Below are 12692 nucleotides of genomic sequence, written 5' to 3' on the forward strand. Positions count from 1 at the left end.
CCGAGCTGCCCCTCAGTCCAGTGGGGTCCTTGGTGAGGGTTATTAGGCCTAGGTCGGCGGCGAGAGTCGCCAATCATAGGACGCGTTACAGGGGGACTAAGACTTGGTTGGAGTGGGGTCCACGTCCCGAGCCGGAGCCGCCACCGTGGACAGACGCCCACCCGGACCCTCCCCTATGGGTTTAGGTGTGCGGCTGGGAGTCCGCACCTTGGGGGGGGGGGGGGGGATTCTGTCACGCCTTGGTCTTAGTATTTGGTGTTTTCTTTCTTTATTTGGTCAGGCCAGGGTGTGACATGGGTTTATTTTGTGGTGTGTTTTTGTATTGGGCTTTTAGTAGGTATTGGGATTGTGGCTGAGTAGGGTTGTCTAGGAAAGTCTATGGTTGCCTGAGGCGGTTCTTAATCAGAGGCAGGTGATTATCGTTGTCTCTGATTGGGAACCATATTTAGTCAGCCATATTCTTTGAGTGTTTCGTGGGTGATTGTTCCTGCCTCTGTTGTCACCAGATAGGCTGTATAGGTTTTCTCATTCTGTTTGTTGTTTTTGTATTGTTCGTGTTTTTTTTCTTCATTAAAGATGTATCGACGGTAGATCTACTGTCTCTATTATATTATGACAGACCAGGTAGATCTACTGTCTCTATTGTATTATGACAGACCAGATATAGCTACTGTCTCTATTATATTATGACAGACCAGCTAGATCGACTGTCTCTATTATATTATGACAAACCAGTTAGATCTACTGTCTCTATTGTATTATGACATTCCAGATATACCTCTCTATTATATTATGACAGACCATGTCACGACTCCGACCGAAGGACACTCCCCTTCCCGTTCGGGTGGCGCTCGGCGGTCGTCGTCGCCGGCCTACTAGCTGCTACTGATTATTTCCTCCCCCTCCTTACAGACAGTAGATGGAGCTGGTCTGTCATAATATAATAGAGACAGTAGATCTAGCTGGTATGTCATATTATAATAGAGACAGTAGATCTAGCTGGTCTTTCATATTATAATAGAGACAGTAGATCTAGCTGGTCTGTCATAATATAATAGAGACAGTAGATCCAGCTGGTCTGTTATAATATAATAGAGACAGCAGATCTAGCTGGTCTGTCATAATATAATAGAGACAGTAGATGTAGCTGGTCTTTCATATTATAATAGAGACAGTAGATCTAGCTGGTATGTCATAATATAATAGAGACAGTAGATCTAGCTGGTCTTTCATAATATAATAGAGACAGTAGATGGAGCTGGTTTGTCATAATATAATAGAGACAGTAGATCCAGCTGGTCTGTTATAATATAATAGAGACAGCAGATCTAGCTGGTCTGTCATAATATAATAGAGACAGTAGATCTAGCTGGTATGTCATAATATAATAGAGACAGTAGATCTAGCTGGTATGTCATAATATAATAGAGACAGTAGATGGAGCTGGTCTGTTATAATATAATAGAGACATGGAGACACTAGATCTAGCTGGTCTGTCACATTATAACAGAGACAGTAGATCTAGCTGGTCTGTCATAATATAATAGAGACAGTAGATCTAGCTGGTATGTCATATTATAATAGAGACAGTAGAACTAGCTGGTATGTCATAGTATAATAGAGACAGTAGATCTAGCTGGTATGTCATATTATAATAGAGACAGTAGATCTAGCTGGTCTCTCATAATATAATAGAGACAGTAGATCTAGCTGGTCTCTCATATTATAATAGAGACAGTAGATCTAGCTGGTCTGTCACAGTATAATAGAGACAGCAGATCTAGCTGGTCTGTCATATTATAATAGAGACAGTAGATCTAGCTGGTCTGTCATAGTATAATAGACACAGGAGATCGTGCTGGTCTGTCATAATATAATAGAGACAGTAGATCTATCTGGTATGTCATATTATAATAGAGACAGTAGATATAGCTGGTCTGTCATAATATAATAGAGACAGTAGATATATCTGGTCTGTCATAATATAAAAGAGACGGTAGATATATCTGGTCTGTCATAATATAATAGAGACAGTAGATATATCTGGTCTGTCATAATATAATAGAGAGAGTGGATCTAGCTGGTCTGTCATAATATAAGAGAGACAGCAGATCTAGCTGGTCTGTTATAATATAAAAGAGACAGTAGATCTAGCTGGTCTGTCATAATTTAATAGAGACAGGAGATCTAGCTTTTCTGTCATATTTTAATAGAGACAGTAGATCTAGCTGGTCTGTCATAATATAATAGAGACAGTAGATATAGCTGGTCTGTCATAATATAATAGAGACAGTAGATCTAGCTGGTATGTCATATTATAATAGAGACAGTAGTTCTAGCTGGTCTGTCATATTATAATAGAGACAGTAGATATAGCTGGTCTGTCATAATATAATAGAGATAGTGGATCTAGCTGGTCTGTCATAATATAATAGAGACAGTAGATATAGCTGGTCTGTCATAATATAATAGAGACAGTAGATATATCTGGTCTGTCATAATATAATAGAGACAGTAGATCTAGCTGGTATGTCATATTATAATAGAGACAGTAGTTCTAGCTGGTCTGTCATATTATAATAGAGACAGTAGATATAGCTGGTCTGTCATAATATAATAGAGATAGTGGATCTAGCTGGTCTGTCATAATATAATAGAGACAGTAGATATAGCTGGTCTGTCATAATATAATAGAGACAGTAGATATATCTGGTCTGTCATAATATAAAAGAGACAGTAGATATATCTGGTCTGTCATAATATAAAAGAGACAGTAGATATATCTGGTCTGTCATAATATAATAGAGATAGTGGATCTAGCTGGTCTGTCATAATATAAGAGAGACAGCAGATCTAGGTGGTCTGTCATAATATAAAAGAGACAGTAGATCTAGCTGGTCTGTCATAATTTAATAGAGACAGGAGATCTAGCTTTTCTGTCATATTTTAATAGAGACAGTAGATCTAGCTGGTCTGTCATAATATAATAGAGATAGTAGATATAGCTGGTCTGTCATAATATAATAGAGACAGTAGATCTAGCTGGTATGTCATCAAATCAAATCAAATCAAATTTATTTATATAGCCCTTCGTACATCAGCTGATATCTCAAAGTGCTGTACAGAAACCCAGCCTAAAACCCCAAACAGCAAACAATGCAGGTGTAAAAGCACGGTGGCTAGGAAAAACTCCCTAGAAAGGCCAAAACCTAGGAAGAAACCTAGAGAGGAACCGGGCTATGTGGGGTGGCCAGTCCTCTTCTGGCTGTGCCGGGTAGAGATTATAACAGAACATGACCAAGATGTTCAAATGTTCATAAATGACCAGCATGGTCAAATAATAATAAGGCAGAACAGTTGAAACTGGAGCAGCAGCACAGTCAGATGGACTGGGGACAGCAAGGAGCCATCATGTCAGGTAGTCCTGGGGCACGGTCCTAGGGCTCAGGTCCTCCGAGAGAGAGAAAGAAAGAGAGAATTAGAGAGAGCATATGTGGGGTGGCCAGTCCTCTTCTGGCTGTGCCAGGTGGAGATTATAACAGAACGTGGCCAAGATGTTCAAATGTTCATAAATGACCAGCATGGTTGAATAATAGTAAGGCAGAACAGTTGAAACTGGAGCAGGAGCATGGCCAGGTGGACTGGGGACAGCAAGGAGTCCTCATGTCAGGTAGTCCTGGGACATGGTCCTAGGGCCCAGGCCAGTTGAAACTGGAGCAGCAGCATGGCCAGGTGGACTGGGGACAGCAAGGAGTCATCATGTCAGGTAGTCCTGGGGCATGGTTCTAGGGCTCAGGTCCTCCGAGAGAGAGAAAGAAAGAGAGAAGGAGAGAATTAGAGAACGCACACTTAGATTTACACAGGACACCGAATAGGACAGGAGAAGTACTCCAGATAAACAAACTGACCCTAGCCCCCCGACACATAAACTACTGCAGCATAAATACTGGAGGCTGAGACAGGAGGGGTCAGGAGACACTGTGGCCCCATCCGAGGACACCCCCGGACAGGGCCAAACAGGAAGGATATAACCCCACCCACTTTGCCAAAGCACAGCCCCCACACCACTAGAGGGAAATCTTCAACCACCAACTTACCATCCTGAGACAAGGCCGAGTATAGCCCACAAAGATCTCCGACACGGTACAACCCAAGGGGTGGGGGGAACCCAGACAGGCCGACCACAACAGTGAATCAACCCACCCAGGTGACGCATCCCCCCCAGGGACGGCACGAGAGAGCCCCAGCAAGCCAGTGACTCAGCCCCGTAACAGGGTTAGAGGCAGAGAATCCCAGTGGAAAAAGGGGAACCGGCCAGGCAGAGACAGCAAGGGCGGTTCGTTGCTCCAGAGCCTTTCCGTTCACCTTCCCACTCCTGGGCCAGACTACACTCAATCATATGACCCACTGAAGAGATGAGTCTTCTGTCAGTAAAGACTTAAAGGTTGAGACCGAGTTTGCGTCTCTGACATGGGTAGGCAGACCGTTCCATAAAAATGGAGCTCTATAGGAGAAAGCCCTGCCTCCAGCTGTTTGCTTAGAAATTCTAGGGACAATTAGGAGGCCTGCGTCTTGTGACCGTAGCGTACGTATAGGTATGTACGGCAGGACCAAATCAGAGAGGTAGGTAGGAGCAAGCCCATGTAATGCTTTGTAGGTTAGCAGTAAAACCTTGAAATCAGCCCTTGCTTTGACAGGAAGCCAGTGTAGAGAGGCTAGCACTGGAGTAATATGATCAAATTTTTTGGTTCTAGTCAGGATTCTAGCAGCCGTATTTAGCACTAACTGAAGTTTATTTAGTGCTTTATCCGGGTAGCCGGAAAATAGAGCATTGCAGTAGTCTAACCTAGAAGTGACAAAAGCATGGATTAATTTTTCTGCATCATTTTTGGACAGAAAGTTTCTGATTTTTGCAATGTTACGTAGATGGAAAAAAGCTGTCCTCGAAATGGTCTTGATATGTTCTTCAAAAGAGAGATCAGGGTCCAGAGTAACGCCGAGGTCCTTCACAGTTTTATTTGAGACGACTGTACAACCATTAAGATTAATTGTCAGATTCAACAGAAGATCTCTTTGTTTCTTGGGACCTAGAACAAGCATCTCTGTTTTGTCCGAGTTTAATAGTAGAAAGTTTGCAGCCATCCACTTCCTTATGTCTGAAACACATGCTTCTAGCGAGGGCAATTTTGGTGCTTCACCATGTTTCATTGAAATGTACAGCTGTGTGTCATCCGCATAGCAGTGAAAGTTTACATTATGTTTTCGAATAACATCCCCAAGAGGTAAAATATATAGTGAAAACAATAGTGGTCCTAAAACAGAACCTTGAGGAACACCGAAATGTACAGTTGATTTGTCAGAGGACAAACCATTCACAGAGACAAACTGATATCTTTCCGACAGATAAGACCTAAACCAGGCCAGAACATGTCCGTGTAGACCAATTTGGGTTTCCAATCTCTCCAAAAGAATGTGGTGATCGATGGTATCAAAAGCAGCACTAAGGTCTAGGAGCACGAGGACAGATGCAGAGCCTCGGTCCGATGCCATCAAAATGTCATTTACCACCTTCACAAGTGCCGTCTCAGTGCTATGATGGGGTCTAAAACCAGACTGAAGCATTTCGTATACATTGTTTGTCTTCAGGAAGGCAGTGAGTTGCTGCGCAACAGCCTTCTCTAAAATCTTTGAGAGGAATGGAAGATTCGATATAGGCCGATAGTTTTTTATATTTTCTGGGTCAAGGTTTGGCTTTTTCAAGAGAGGCTTTATTACTGCCACTTTTAGTGAGTTTGGTACACATCCAGTGGATAGAGAGCCGTTTATTATGTTCAACATAGGAGGGCCAAGCACAGGAAGCAGCTCTTTCAGTAGTTTAGTTGGAATAGGGTCCAGTATACAGCTTGAAGGTTTAGAGGCCATGATTATTTTCATCATTGTGTCAAGAGATATAGTACTAAAACACTTGAGCGTCTCTCTTGATCCTAGGTCCTGGCAGAGTTGTGCAGACTCAGGACAACTGAGGTTTGGAGGAATACGCAGGTTTAAAGAGGAGTCCGTAATTTGCTTTCTAATAATCATAATCTTTTCCTCAAAGAAGTTCATGAATTTATCACTGCTAAAGTGCAAGTCATCCTCTCTTGGGGAATGCTGCTTTTTAGTTAGCTTTGCCACAGTATCAAAAAGGAATTTCGGATTGTTCTTATTTTCCTCAATTAAGTTAGAAAAATAGGACGATCGAGCAGCAGTAAGGGCTCTTCGGTACTGCACGGTACCATCCTTCATATTATAATAGAGACAGTAATTCTAGCTGGTCTGTCATATTATAATAGAGACAGTAGATCTAGCTGGTCTGTCATAATATAATAGAGACAGTAGATATATCTGGTCTGTCATAATATAAAAGAGACAGTAGATATATCTGGTCTGTCATAATATAATAGAGATAGTGGATCTAGCTGGTCTGTCATAATATAAGAGAGACAGCAGATCTAGCTGGTCTGTCATAATATAAAAGAGACAGTAGATCTAGCTGGTCTGTCATAATTTAATAGAGACAGGAGATCTAGCTTTTCTGTCATATTTTAATAGAGACAGTAGATCTAGCTGGTCTGTCATAATATAATAGAGACAGTAGATATAGCTGGTCTGTCATAATATAATAGAGACAGTAGCTATATCTGGTCTGTCATAAGATAAGAGAGACAGTAGATATAGCTGGTCTGTTATAATATAATAGAGACAGTAGATGTAGCTGGTCTTTCATATTATAATAGAGACAGTAGATCTAGCTGGTATGTCATAATATAATAGAGACAGTAGATCTAGCTGGTCTTTCATAATATAATAGAGACAGTAGATGGAGCTGGTTTGTCATAATATAATAGAGACAGTAGATCCAGCTGGTCTGTTATAATATAATAGAGACAGCAGATCTAGCTGGTCTGTCATAATATAATAGAGACAGTAGATCTAGCTGGTATGTCATAATATAATAGAGACAGTAGATCTAGCTGGTATGTCATAATATAATAGAGACAGTAGATGGAGCTGGTCTGTTATAATATAATAGAGACATGGAGACACTAGATCTAGCTGGTCTGTCACAGTATAATAGAGACAGCAGATCTAGCTGGTCTGTCATATTATAATAGAGACAGTAGATCTAGCTGGTCTGTCATAGTATAATAGACACAGGAGATCGTGCTGGTCTGTCATAATATAATAGAGACAGTAGATCTATCTGGTATGTCATATTATAATAGAGACAGTAGATCTAGCTGGTCTGTCATAATTTAATAGAGACAGGAGATCTAGCTTTTCTGTCATATTTTAATAGAGACAGTAGATCTAGCTGGTCTGTCATAATATAATAGAGACAGTAGATATAGCTGGTCTGTCATAATATAATAGAGACAGTAGCTATATCTGGTCTGTCATAAGATAAGAGAGACAGTAGATATAGCTGGTCTGTTATAATATAATAGAGACAGTAGATGTAGCTGGTCTTTCATATTATAATAGAGACAGTAGATCTAGCTGGTATGTCATAATATAATAGAGACAGTAGATCTAGCTGGTCTTTCATAATATAATAGAGACAGTAGATGGAGCTGGTTTGTCATAATATAATAGAGACAGTAGATCCAGCTGGTCTGTTATAATATAATAGAGACAGCAGATCTAGCTGGTCTGTCATAATATAATAGAGACAGTAGATCTAGCTGGTATGTCATAATATAATAGAGACAGTAGATCTAGCTGGTATGTCATAATATAATAGAGACAGTAGATGGAGCTGGTCTGTTATAATATAATAGAGACATGGAGACACTAGATCTAGCTGGTCTGTCACATTATAACAGAGACAGTAGATCTAGCTGGTCTGTCATATTATAATAGAGACAGTAGATCTAGCTGGTCTGTCATAATATAATAGAGACAGTAGATCTAGCTGGTATGTCATAGTATAATAGAGACAGTAGATCTAGCTGGTCTGTCATATTATAATAGAGACAGTAGATCTAGCTGGTCTGTCATAATATAATAGAGACAGTAGATCTAGCTGGTCTGTCATATTATAATAGAGACAGTAGATCTAGCTGGTCTGTCAGATCTAGCTATATATAATAGAGACAGTAGATCTAGCTGGTCTGTCATATTATAATAGAGACAGTAGATCTAGCTGGTCTGTCATAATATAATAGAGACAGTAGATCTAGCTGGTCTGTCATAATATAATAGAGACAGTAGATCTAGCTGGTCTGTCATATTATAATAGAGACAGTAGATCTAGCTGGTCTGTCATAATATAATAGAGACAGTAGATATAGCTGGTCTGTCATAATATAATAGAGACAGTAGATATAGCTGGTCTGTCATAATATAAAAGAGACAGTAGATCTAGCTGGTCTGTCATAATATAATAGAGACAGTAGATCTAGCTGGTCTGTCATAATATAATAGAGACAGTAGATCTAGCTGGTCTGTCATAATATAAGAGAGACAGTAGATCTAGCTGGTCTGTTATAATATAATAGAGACAGCAGATCTAGCTGGTCTGTCATAATATAATAGAGACAGTAGATCTAGCTGGTATGTCATAATATAATAGAGACAGTAGATCTAGCTGGTATGTCATAATATAATAGAGACAGTAGATGGAGCTGGTCTGTTATAATATAATAGAGACATGGAGACACTAGATCTAGCTGGTCTGTCACATTATAACAGAGACAGTAGATCTAGCTGGTCTGTCACATTATAACAGAGACAGTAGATCTAGCTGGTCTGTCATAATATAATAGAGACAGTAGATCTAGCTGGTATGTCATAGTATAATAGAGACAGTAGATCTAGCTGGTATGTCATAGTATAATAGAGACAGTAGATCTAGCTGGTATGTCATATTATAATAGAGACAGTAGATCTAGCTGGTCTCTCATAATATAATAGAGACAGTAGATCTAGCTGGTCTGTCATATATAATAGAGACAGTAGATCTAGCTGGTCTGTCATAGTATAATAGAGACAGTAGATCTAGCTGGTCTGTCATATTATAATAGAGACAGTAGATCTAGCTGGTCTGTCATAATATAATAGAGACAGTAGATCTATCTGGTCTGTCATAATATAATAGAGACAGTAGATCTAGCTGGTCTGTCATATTATAATAGAGACAGTAGATTCTAGCTGGTCTGTCATATTATAATAGAGACAGTAGATATAGCTGGTCTGTCATAATATAATAGAGACAGTAGATATATCTGGTCTGTCATAATATAAAAGAGACAGTAGATATATCTGGTCTGTCATAATATAATAGAGACAGTAGATATATCTGGTCTGTCATAATATAATAGAGAGAGTGGATCTAGCTGGTCTGTCATAATATAAGAGAGACAGCAGATCTAGCTGGTCTGTTATAATATAATAGAGACAGCAGATCTAGCTGGTCTGTCATAATATAATAGAGACAGTAGATCTAGCTGGTATGTCATAATATAATAGAGACAGTAGATCTAGCTGGTATGTCATAATATAATAGAGACAGTAGATGGAGCTGGTCTGTTATAATATAATAGAGACATGGAGACACTAGATCTAGCTGGTCTGTCACATTATAACAGAGACAGTAGATCTAGCTGGTCTGTCACATTATAACAGAGACAGTAGATCTAGCTGGTCTGTCATAATATAATAGAGACAGTAGATCTAGCTGGTATGTCATAGTATAATAGAGACAGTAGATCTAGCTGGTATGTCATATTATAATAGAGACAGTAGATCTAGCTGGTCTCTCATAATATAATAGAGACAGTAGATCTAGCTGGTCTCTCATATTATAATAGAGACAGTAGATCTAGCTGGTCTGTCACAGTATAATAGAGACAGCAGATCTAGCTGGTCTGTCATATTATAATAGAGACAGTAGATCTAGCTGGTCTGTCATAGTATAATAGACACAGGAGATCGTGCTGGTCTGTCATAATATAATAGAGACAGTAGATCTATCTGGTATGTCATATTATAATAGAGACAGTAGTTCTAGCTGGTCTGTCATATTATAATAGAGACAGTAGATATAGCTGGTCTGTCATAATATAATAGAGACAGTAGATATATCTGGTCTGTCATAATATAAAAGAGACAGTAGATATATCTGGTCTGTCATAATATAATAGAGACAGTAGATATATCTGGTCTGTCATAATATAATAGAGAGAGTGGATCTAGCTGGTCTGTCATAATATAAGAGAGACAGCAGATCTAGCTGGTCTGTTATAATATAAAAGAGACAGTAGATCTAGCTGGTCTGTCATAATTTAATAGAGACAGGAGATCTAGCTTTTCTGTCATATTTTAATAGAGACAGTAGATCTAGCTGGTCTGTCATATTTTAATAGAGACAGTAGATCTAGCTGGTCTGTCATAATATAATAGAGACAGTAGATATAGCTGGTCTGTCATAATATAATAGAGACAGTAGATCTAGCTGGTATGTCATATTATAATAGAGACAGTAGTTCTAGCTGGTCTGTCATATTATAATAGAGACAGTAGATATAGCTGGTCTGTCATAATATAATAGAGACAGTAGATATATCTGGTCTTTCATAATATAAAAGAGACAGTAGATATATCTGGTCTGTCATAATATAATAGAGATAGTGGATCTAGCTGGTCTGTCATAATATAAGAGAGACAGCAGATCTAGGTGGTCTGTCATAATATAAAAGAGACAGTAGATCTAGCTGGTCTGTCATAATTTAATAGAGACAGGAGATCTAGCTTTTCTGTCATATTTTAATAGAGACAGTAGATCTAGCTGGTCTGTCATAATATAATAGAGATAGTAGATATAGCTGGTCTGTCATAATATAATAGAGACAGTAGATCTAGCTGGTATGTCATATTATAATAGAGACAGTAGTTCTAGCTGGTCTGTCATATTATAATAGAGACAGTAGATCTAGCTGGTCTGTCATAATATAATAGAGACAGTAGATATATCTGGTCTGTCATAATATAAAAGAGACAGTAGATATATCTGGTCTGTCATAATATAATAGAGATAGTGGATCTAGCTGGTCTGTCATAATATAAGAGAGACAGCAGATCTAGCTGGTCTGTCATAATATAAAAGAGACAGTAGATCTAGCTGGTCTGTCATAATTTAATAGAGACAGGAGATCTAGCTTTTCTGTCATATTTTAATAGAGACAGTAGATCTAGCTGGTCTGTCATAATATAATAGAGATAGTAGATATAGCTGGTCTGTCATAATATAATAGAGACAGTAGATCTAGCTGGTATGTCATATTATAATAGAGACAGTAGTTCTAGCTGGTCTGTCATATTATAATAGAGACAGTAGATCTAGCTGGTCTGTCATAATATAATAGAGACAGTAGATATATCTGGTCTGTCATAATATAAAAGAGACAGTAGATATATCTGGTCTGTCATAATATAATAGAGATAGTGGATCTAGCTGGTCTGTCATAATATAAGAGAGACAGCAGATCTAGCTGGTCTGTCATAATATAAAAGAGACAGTAGATCTAGCTGGTCTGTCATAATTTAATAGAGACAGGAGATCTAGCTTTTCTGTCATATTTTAATAGAGACAGTAGATCTAGCTGGTCTGTCATAATATAATAGAGACAGTAGATATAGCTGGTCTGTCATAATATAATAGAGACAGTAGCTATATCTGGTCTGTCATAAGATAAGAGAGACAGTAGATATAGCTGGTCTGTTATAATATAATAGAGACAGTAGATCTAGCTGGTCTGTCATAAAATAATAGAGACAGTAGAGCTAGCTGGTCTGTCAAAATATAATAGAGACAGTAGATCTAGCTGGCCTGTCATAATATAATGGAGACAGTAGATCTAGCTGGTCTGTCATAATATAATAGAGACAGTAGATCTAGCTGGTCTGTCATAAAATAATAGAGACAGTAGATTTATCTGGTCTGTCATAATATAATAGAGACTGTCACGGTGCTGACTTTTGCCCAATACCTGCAGCAAAATCCTCTACCCCGTCCTCTGGCTGGGCAGAGTACATTAGGATTTTAGTTTCTTCGGTGTAACAAGGGCTATTAGTTATTATGCTCGTCAGCTAGTAGTCACTTGGAAACTAGTATTGGTATATTCGACTCTGTCAACCATCACATCCTCATCAGCAGACTCGACAGCCTTGGTTTCTCAAATGATTGCCTCGCCTGGTTCACCAACTACTTCTCTGATAAAGTTCAGTGTGTCAAATCAGAGGGTCTGCTGTCCGGCCCTCTGGCAGTCTCTATGGGGGTGCCACAGGGTTCAATTCTTGGACCGACTCTCTTCTCTGTATACATCAATGAGGTCGCTCTTGCTGCTGGTGAGTCCCTGATCCACCTCTACGCAGACGACACCATTCTGTATACTTCCGGCCCTCTTTGGACACTGTGTTAACAACAATCCAGGCAAGCTTCAATGCCATACAACTCCAATTGCTCTTAAATACAAGTAAAACTAAATGCATGCTCTTCAACCGATCGCTACCTGCACCTACCTGCCTGTCCAACATCACTACTCTGGACGGCTCTGACTTAGAATACGTGAACAACTACAAATACTTAGGTGTCTGGTTAGACTGTAAACTCTCCTTCCAGACCCATATCAAACATCTCCAATCCAAAGTTA

This window comes from Oncorhynchus gorbuscha, linkage group LG22 (assembly GCF_021184085.1).
Source record: "Oncorhynchus gorbuscha isolate QuinsamMale2020 ecotype Even-year linkage group LG22, OgorEven_v1.0, whole genome shotgun sequence".
In the NCBI taxonomy this organism is placed as follows: domain Eukaryota; kingdom Metazoa; phylum Chordata; class Actinopteri; order Salmoniformes; family Salmonidae; genus Oncorhynchus; species Oncorhynchus gorbuscha.